At 47.2% G+C, this 9,722-nt stretch overlaps 1 protein-coding gene across 2 annotated transcripts in view; it reads right to left on the bottom strand.

Moving 5' to 3' along the window:
• The window catches only part of SLC25A39 (solute carrier family 25 member 39), a 232,635-nt gene extending 223,262 nt beyond the window's left edge, over positions 1–9,373 (bottom strand). Inside the window, exon 1 of one of the 2 annotated variants that reach the window (XM_078645178.1) lies at positions 9,300–9,373. The gene's annotated coding sequence lies outside the window, so the exon portion shown is untranslated. Of the gene's footprint in view, positions 1–9,235 lie in introns of both variants that reach the window. The other variant, XM_078645182.1, reaches the window with a different exon arrangement.
• Between the last annotated feature and the right edge of the window lie 349 nt (positions 9,374–9,722).

Here is a 9,722-nt window from a genome sequence, read left to right as displayed (position 1 = left end):
CACACCAACTGTGCTGCATCTAGTGGAAATAAGTAACAAAATTATTCAGTCTTTTCAGAATGTGCCAATCTGCTTAAAATTTCCATCAACGACATGTTCGGTTCTGCCTTTGAATCTGCTGTGCATGAAATGAAGATGTGGCGATGAAAAGCATGGCTCCTTTTATTGAGGCCCCAACATTTACTTCAGAAAGGAAAACGGTTAATAAAAGTGTTTTGTGCATTAGCAATGTTTCTACTGAGTAGGAAGAACGCATACATACTTTGATTACAAATAAATGTTTGGCGATTTTCAAGTCGGTTCTGACGAAGTTCAAAGGTTCTCTATTGCAAAGGAAGCAGATAAGAAGAGCAGATGGCAGCCGGAAGTGTGCGCAAAGATGCTGATGACGCTGCTGATTCGCTGATAAACTCTTTGCTAGTTAAGTGTCATATGTTTCTTTACAACTGCACGAGAATGCATAAGTGATGAATCCGCATCTGTCAAAGAAACCCTTATAAACAAAATGTTTCACTTGATAAACACATCACATAAATACAATTTTAAAAAATAACTGGTTGCAGTATTCATTCACCGCTGTTCCTGCGGCGGGGGTGCTGAAGGTAAAACTAACAACAAGCTCTGGCATTGCGCAGAGGGGGGCGGGGGAGAGCATTCCTTTGAAGTCTGAAGCTCCCGGCATTGCTGTGGTGGGTCTGATATGATGATGCGACGCACAGACAAATGGTGGTTTGTGACGTGGCTGGTGTGGCGGGGGAGCGGGAGGCATTTCTTTGAAGTCTGAAGCCGAGGCTCAGGAGCAAATGGCAAGCGCGCGCACGGAGCACATGCACTGTGCGTAATCCGCCTGCCACAGCCCTCTTGGTAAGCTTTCCTGTTGCACCTCTACATTTCTCGACAGCTGCAATGCGCAAGCGCATTGTCAGGTTGAGACCTAAAAAAAAACATGACTACAACTCACAGTGGAGGAGTGTGGCTCACTGATTAGAGCGGCAGACCCTGATGCAGAGGTCTGGCCCGGGACCAGGGTTCAATTCCCGACGCGGCAGGGTCCTGAACCCAAAATGTCCACGGACTCGATAATTCTCGCCTCGGTGCCTACTCTAATCATGGGGTCCCACGCTGCAACTCTGGGCAATAGTTGCTTAATCTCCACTAAGACGGCCCACCCGCTGCGGGATGCCTGGCTTTCACCCTGGGGATACCCAGTAGGGGTTATCTCACAGGGAAAAGCCAGGACGGGTTCCCAAGGCAAGCGCCTTGATGCCTTCGGGTGATACGTGCGCTATATAAGTCGCAATACATTTACATTACATTTACAGTATACAAAGATAAAACCCAGACTGAAGTAGCACATCACATATGTACCTGGGAAACTTGGCTAATGGTACTGTAATGACTCATTGTTTTGCCTTGTACTTCCCGACACAGAGATATTTTGGCACTACTAAGGGCCAGATGTACAACCGTTTTTTGCGTCGCAAACAGGAAATCGGCCTGTTTGCGACCGCAAAACAGATCTGTGCAATGTACAAACCCTATTTTGCGAGTCGGTAACATCTTACTGACTCGCAAAATAGAGTTTGTGACTCGCTATTTGGAAGGGGCATGCCAAGGTCGTCCCTTCTTAATAGCGAGTCGCACTTCTATGTACTATTGTTTTGCAACTGCAAATGCGGTCGCAAAGCACTCGCTGTTTACCACCTACTTCAAAAAGGTGGTAAGCCACCCGCAAACGGGAGGGGGTCCCCAAGGGACCCCTTTAATATTGTGACTGGCAGCAAAAATATTTTTAAGGGCAGGCAGTGGTCCCACAGACCACTGCCTACTCTTAAAAAATTAAACAAACGTTTCATTTTTCTTTTTTAAATACATCCTGTTTTCCTTTAAGGAAAATGGACTGCTTTAAAAAAAACTGCTTTATTTAAAATGCAGTCACAGACATGGTGGTCTGCTGGCCAGCGCCCCATCCCTGTGAGCGCTGGCCATTCCCAATGAGAACGCAAATTGCGTCCTGCCTCATTAATATTAAAGAGGCAGGTCGTCTGCGACCCAATTGGGGATCGCAAACAGTATCTGAGATACTGTTGTACATTCCCTTTTTCAAGTCGCAAATTGCGAATCACAACGCGCCCAATTTGCGACTCGCTAAATGAAAGGGTCGTACATTGGGCCCTAGGAGGATATTTATTAGAAATCAACGCTACTGGTAAAAACACTACAGAGCAGGGTAGATGGGGGTAACAGAATTTGCAGTATGGAAAGGGTCTTTCTGGGTTCCCTTATAAGATATAATGATAAGAAATTGACGACATCAATATGACTACCTATGTTGACTGAGCCAGGTTGTAGAAGTACTTTATAAATGACAGTAGGCTATGGTATGTTGCATTCGAAAAATGTAAATGATTGTGCTCAAGTTCACCTGCCATTGTTAGAAAGTTTGAGTGTTTCTTTTTCTGTATTGACATTTTGAGTTTACAGTACTTATTTGTTAAAAAAAGTAAAAGACGAAAGAGACGCCTATCTTGAGACTGAATTCAAAGTGAGAAACTTGAAAACCTGGGATCAAGCCTAGCTTCCCTTCTTGCCCAAACAGTATGATCCTAGGCAAATACTATATTTCTCAGAGCCACCTGTTCGTTCGTTATCTCACAGCTTCCACCAAATGAGTTCATTGTGTGAAACTTTTGTGTTTTATTTAATAGCCTGAAATGTTGCTCCATCTATAAGAATCTGGCTACATTACCCCTTTTCTCCACCCCCCTTCTCCTTTACAATCCATTTATCCCTCCTCTTTGCTCTTTAATTGTTTTCCCGTTGAGACCAAGCTGTTTGGCTGACCCCCGGTGGAGCAACCCATTAGCTAAAGAGGAGACGGGCTGTGGACTTCCCCCTCGGCCATCACCTACCCAGCCGGACTTTGGGCAGACTCTCCTTCCTCTCTCCAACCTATCTACATCCTACCCCTTACCCTTCTAAACTCCATTTATTTCGTCTTCTACTCTCTTGAAATGTTTTTCTAGTAACTGATGTAACCTGTAACTGATGTAATTTTGTAATTTCTGTGGAACCTTATGTAGGAGAGTAGGGTCTGCTTCCTATGGTCACCCCCACTTTTTGCTTTTGCTTTACTGGTTTTCGACTTAGATGTGGCTGTGGGCCTGCTAATCAGACCCACAGCCTAGATGCACTCTCTCTAAATTCACACCATGTACTCTAGGTACAACAATTGGGAATTGGTTCACCTTGTCAGCACCTGTAGAAGTGTACCCTAGGTACTCAGGGCATAAGTGTAACCAAGGCCTACCAGGGGCTGCAGCATGTATTATGCCACCCCTGGCTGGCCACTCAAACTGACAACTGGCTGATCACTCAGCTGGGGCAAGGTCGTGTAATCACCCCTTGCTTAGGTATAGTATTCCTATATCTAACCTTATATATAGACACACAGTAACCTATAAGTCACTCCTATGGCAGGCCTTAACAATCCTGGAGGCAGAGTGCTTGGTTATGTGTGAGATGGTGCTCTAGCTTGAGCTGAGCCTGTCTGCAGCTTTCGGAACCATGTCCTTATAGCTGTTCTATGATATTGCCATACCATATACTCTTAAGTGCATTATGAACCTTGCGGTTAAATGCTAACTTTGGTTTGGCTTTATCTAAACATGTCGTGTAAGGTGTCATACGCTTTGGAATACTACCCCCTCGCCAATTCTGGCGACGGGGGTAGCATTCCACCCTTCTAGAGGGATAAGACATGTTGTTGCTGACTATCCCGGTTAAAGTTAACCAAAGCCCCAGCGTCACAAAATGGACGCTGCTGCCACAGACACAAGTCTGACCTCCTGCTGCTGGGAGTCCAGTCACAGAGGTTTGGACAATAGGTTTCCTGCCTGGAGAGGTGCGAGCACCACCCCGGACAGGACTTTGTGTATTGGGACAGGGAGGGCTGAATAGATTGAGACACTGCCTGAGGCACACTAGGTGCTTCATGCATACCCCAGTTCAAACCGGTTGCTGGGGCACTCCAGCCCCAGCTCTGGCGCGAAACTGGACAAAGGAAAGGGGGTGTAACCACCCCCCTTCCTGGTTCCACCCATAGGAGGGACCTAGGAACTAATCCAGCCCCTTTTAGCTGTATAAAAGGTAGGAGCTGTGTCCTTGGACTTTAGATTTGATCCTGAACTGAAACTTGAAACGAAACTCTGGACCTTCGACATTCTGCTGAAGCTGAAGACTGAAGAATCTCCCTTGTGGCCAAGGAGTGACCACCCTGGGCAACCAGGCACCATCCAGCAAATCAACGGCTTGCTTTGTCTTCGTTCCCGCCGGAACCCGAACACAGAGCCTGACAAGACCCAGACTTCCAGACCTCTCTGACCCTCTCTTCACGACTGCAGCATAGCTGAGATCCGCGGAGGCGACGAGACACGTGGGACCGGCCATCTTGAAAAGTCCACGACTTGCTAACTGTGCACCTCCTGAGGAATCCTCGAAGCTGTGCACTGGGGATTGAGAAGCCCCGAATCAGATCTCCACCTGCACCGAAGATCAGCCCTCCACACTCCACGAGTTCTGCGTGGGGCCCTTCTGCTTGTGTTCTGTCCGGTTGCTGGCCCGTTGGCTAGTAGCCTCTGTGACGACAATCCTTTTGAACCAACTCGCTGGTCTGGTTGCTCCAGACTGGCCCTTGCCTCCCTGCAAAGGTGAGGCACCTCAGACCTTGCTGGTCTGCATCAGAAGCCTTCTTTGAATCCTGCGTGGGTTGCCTTTGCCAAGGCTTGTTGACTCCAATCCGGCAGTCGACCCCTCCATCTGCGAGAACCTTCGTGGGACAGCTCCTCTCCAGCATCTGGTCGTCCCCGACGCCTCTCGGTCCGCGTGGCTGAAGAGACAAGCTTCACGACAGCACCTGATTGCTCCTCGACGTCGTCTGGTTCCTTCCTGGTTCCACCCGGTCACTGGCTAGTGACCCAGACTCTGTCCCCTCTGCTTTCAGGTCTTCTTCATCCTCGATCCACCCTTGGATGCCCCCGGACATCTTCCTCCTGGTCGCCTGCAGCATCTTTCTTCACAGGCTCCATAGACTTCAACGGCGAAACCCGACACATCTTCACACCTACGCACCCGCTTTCTGTAGGTGAGGTAACAAGAGTACTTCTGTGCTCCCAAGGGTATTGACTATCCAAGTGTCTAGGTTTTTAGTTGTTTCCTTCTAGCTAGACCGGAAGTGTCCTGAATTCTTCTTTTTCTAAACTCTAAGTTCCCATTGACTTAACATTGACTCTCGCGTGTGTGTAAAGACACTGCACGTGCAGCCTGTGGGCCTCCTACTCCTAACCTAAGGGTCAGATAGTGTAGCCCCAGCGATTCTCTAGGCCCTAGGCCTTTCCTTTTCTTGTGACGTGGTACTTATACCACTTTCTTAGTATATGGTTTGCTTCGCCCCTAGGGCCTAACTGTATTTTGTGCAACTTAACGTATTCTGACTAAGTAACTTGTTATGTGCTTTTGCCTCTGATCTGATAAAGAGTTCAGAGGAGTGTGTTAGTAAATAAATACATATATATTTTATATATATCCTGTGTGGTGTCCTTTCATTTGGTATTCAAGGGGTTACATATGGTAAAACAGCTGGCTTTACACGCCCTCAAGAGTCTTTTAGCCTAAGACTGTTCTGTCCACGCTACCACTAGGATAGCTGGTCTATAAGGTTGACTTACAACCATCACCATAAGGGTTGTTTGGACTGGTGCAAGGTGTTCACTAGAATAGTGAACATCATATACCAGGCCAACTTCTCACACCTTATGTAAAGCGCTCTGATACCTCCGGGTCTAGCCAGCGCTACATAAACTCTCAAAATAAATAAATACCGCTTAAGCATGAGCTTTGACATGCCTCTTAGTTTAGTAAAGGCAATATCAACAGAGCAGAAGCAGGAAAGTTTCCTCAGTTTATGCTTAAAAACTTTCCCTTTCAATAGATAGCATGTATTCTGATTTACTAAGTTGAGATGCTTCTGCGTGTTTAAGCAAGTAATTTCATTGCATTTAGAAGGCACCTTATTTTTTCCTAACATGTTCTTTGGTGTCACTTCTGGGAGGCGAGCCGGGCGGTTGTGCTCCGGCTCGTCTCCCGGTCCGCGCGCACTTCTGGAGCATCTAGGGTCGGTTCCCCGGAGCACCGGGGGCTGAAATTGGTCGCAAGGCTCAGCGCAGTATGTAGGGTGTAACTTGGGAGCACTTACCTGCCCTGGCACCTGCGGGAACTCCCTCGTCCGACGCTCTCGGCCCGCGATTGAAAATGGCGGCTGATGATCTTCTTTGAACATCGGCTCTGGGGAGGGCGACGCTTCCAGGCCCTGGGTTCCCCATCATCGACTCCCGCACCCGAGGTGAGCCATCGAGAGGCGACATCGAGAGGTGCTACCTGTTTTGCTACGAGGGGCTCGTCCGACGGGGGTGCCATGTGGTTGCCTGACTCAGCAATGGTGGCGCCTGTGACCCAGCAGCGCTGATAATTCTCGCTGCTCACTGTGTGGACTACTGGGACCTGGTGTTGTGTGGAAAGCCCTGGGGGTGGCAGCGCGACTTCCACCATGCGCCCCTGCTTGCTGCTGTGAGCTCGTCATATGGCTCTGTCACACGGAACCCATGCCTGAATCTAAGATGGCGCCTACAATACACAGCTACCGCTGTCCCTGCCTGCTCATCAAGTGTGCTGTTACGACTGTTACTTCGACTGGGGGGGGTCTTGTGCTGCGGGCTAATCCTGGAGGGGACAGACATCTTGCGCACCATGCTCCCCTGTGCCCTGCCCTAGCCCAGGACCCCCAGCCATCGGAGCTCAGGATCGGAGGCCCGAGGCATGACCCCCCCAGCTCTCCCAGACATCGGAGCTCAGGTCTTTCTTCCCTGACCCCTGGTCTCCGGATTGATCTCCTCTGCCCCAGCTCCTCATGGATGATGAGGCTGTGACTTTACTGCGGACTGCCTTTCTCCCCCACCCCCGGACTTGCTGGCTATGGCAGCCCTCTTCCTGGACTTTCAGACTTGGACCTTTGTGCTCCTCGCCATTTTCTTTTACGACTCGCTTCTTCTTCTACCTTTCTCCTCCGCCACTCTAGTGATCTCTGACCTCCCCCTTTGTCCTTGCAACCTTTCTATTGTCCCTCCTGTTGCCTCTGACACACTCCTCACTGTCTCACTCATTACTATCTGCTTCCCTCTCTCGTGTGTCTCACTTTCCTGCCTTTCTCTGTCACCCTCCCCCCCCCCCGGGTGCTGTGACTGCATCCCCCCTCCGACCCCACTTCATGGAACTGTGCTTTTCTGTATATAGAGATAACTCTAATCACTAGTATATGCAGTAGACCTTTGTACTCTCTACCATTCCTATGTGACTCTTAGAGTATATCCATTTGTATCCCTTCCCTGTGTATATAGAGATAACTCTAATCACTAGTATATGCAGTAGACCTTTGTATATCTACCATTCCGACGTGACTCTTAGAGTATATCCAGTCATATCCCTTCCCTATGTATATAGAGATAACTCTAATCACTAGTATATGCAATAGACCGCTGTGCTCTCTACCATTCCTATGTGACTCTTAGAGTATATCCATTTGTATCTCCTCCTTGTGTGACTTTACATCTTGTACATTTGCAATCTTTTCTGTTTGTATCCTTTATATAACGCATGTAATCCTAAGTCCTTATGTTTTTCAACTGGTTCTTATGTAAAGCGCTCTGACACCTTCGGGTAAAGGTTGCGCTATATAAAATCGCATAAATAAATACATTTGCAGCCCTGCTAAGTGCCAAACATCGAAGGTTTGACTGACTCATTTCAGTGCATATTCCCACATCACTGGACTGAAATGCAATGTCCCGCAAATTTAGTAGGGCCCCTCTCCCTCCACGTTTCCTCTAGGTGCTTTACAGCCGGTTGTCTGTGCTTGAGGAGAGATTCAATGCTAGCAGCAGCTAGCTGTTTAGTGTCTCTCTGCCCTCCACTGCTATATTTAAGTCCTGAAACAGCTGTGTTCCTAGCTTGATTTTTTTTTTTGTCACTTGCAAAAACACACACATATTGCTTTAATGGGTATTTTTCTTTTCCAATCTGCTCAGTTTGTTTTTAGCATATTATTTTTACTTTTCATTTTAAAACCCCAAGTTTGGTAGTATTGTTAAGAGATTTGCACTGCTGAAAGTAGTTTTTCTATGTTTATATGGCACAGAGCAAACAGCCATCTGAGTGGAAATGTTATTCAGTTCATTTTTCACTGAATAACAATAACTCATTATAAATGCCAGCACTGTAAGCAGCAGTAGTAACTTAGCAGAGAGCGTGGTTAAAAACATGGGACTGTTGATTTTTGGCCTTCGTAAACTTGCCCATAATGGAACAGGGGTTTATTGATTGACCATATGCACGCAGCAGGTGACACCAAATTGACATTTTACACCAGCAGACAAAAAACTGTAGTTCCCCTCACCCTGTCTAGCCATAAAGTACAGAAATATGTAGCCGGGCTGCTGCCATATGTGTCACTTTCAGCTCGTTCTGATTTGTTAACCCTTCTGCAAGCTTTAAAAACAAAACGACAAATCCCTGAATGCACCGTTGTTGTAAAAAAAAAATAACGAATGACTGAAGGTGCCACCCAATATTTTACAGATTTTTTTTCGTTTTACTCGCATGAGTACTGCGCTAAAGTATTACTTGGTGTCATTCAGAAAAACATTTGAATGTCACGCATTAACCACAAGGAAAATATCTTAATGTCACAGATCAGCAATCTGATTACTTGGCAGCTATGTCTCAGCTGTAGGCTGACATGCCAAATATTCAAGGCTCGGCTCGTGCACCGGCTCTTACAGCCCGAGTCAACCATATCCTGACTACAATGTGCAAGTTTCTCCAGATGCCCACCAAGCCTTACAGGGCAATATCAAACAACTATAAGAATTTAAAACGGCCGTGAGCATTTTCCAATCAGGGAAACGCGTTCGATTTCTTTCAATAGGAACAAAGAAAAAATACAAATAACGGCCTCTAGGTTTCTGAATAAGGAATTTGCGCTGTATGACCAACACCTAATGACAGTCGGCTGTGTGATGCCACTTCTCTTTTCCTGACCTTCTTGACCTTCTCACAGAACACACCCCCATTCAGAAGCGACCACAACCTGCGGCTACTTCCCCCCCATTAAAACACGTCCCACCTCTCTTAACCCACCACCACGTGCAAAGCCACGAGGGAGAACGAAGGGCCGACCATGTTCTTACCCGGAGAGCGTGAATCCTGCAGTAGCAGAGAGAAAGAGAACAACGCCACCAGGGGCAGTAGCGAGGGTTACGTCACCGCCGGGGACGAAGGACTAGCATCGCCTCGTTCGGGGACTATAAACCCAATCGAAGATGGCCAACGCATTAATTCCTTTTTTCTTTACAAGATAAAAAGACCGTAGTGCTCATATCGTGTGTTTGAATGTGCTCTTTCCAAAAGAAAAAACACTATATCGGCTGGAGATACAACCCACTGTCCCTCATCTAACAAACTTACCGACCATCTTGAATTGGGAACTGTCTGTATAGGACCGGCAATGCGTCATCACGTCATTTACTTTTATTTTTTTATTTATGCGTTTTTATATAGCGCGGACTTTACCCGAAGGCGTCAGAGCGCTTCACAATAGGAACAGAAAAATT

Source organism: Lissotriton helveticus, chromosome 5_1, assembly GCF_964261635.1.
Source record: "Lissotriton helveticus chromosome 5_1, aLisHel1.1, whole genome shotgun sequence".
Taxonomy (NCBI): domain Eukaryota; kingdom Metazoa; phylum Chordata; class Amphibia; order Caudata; family Salamandridae; genus Lissotriton; species Lissotriton helveticus.
The sequence above is the reverse complement of the archived record's forward strand: the minus strand, read 5'-3'. Positions and strand labels throughout refer to the sequence as shown.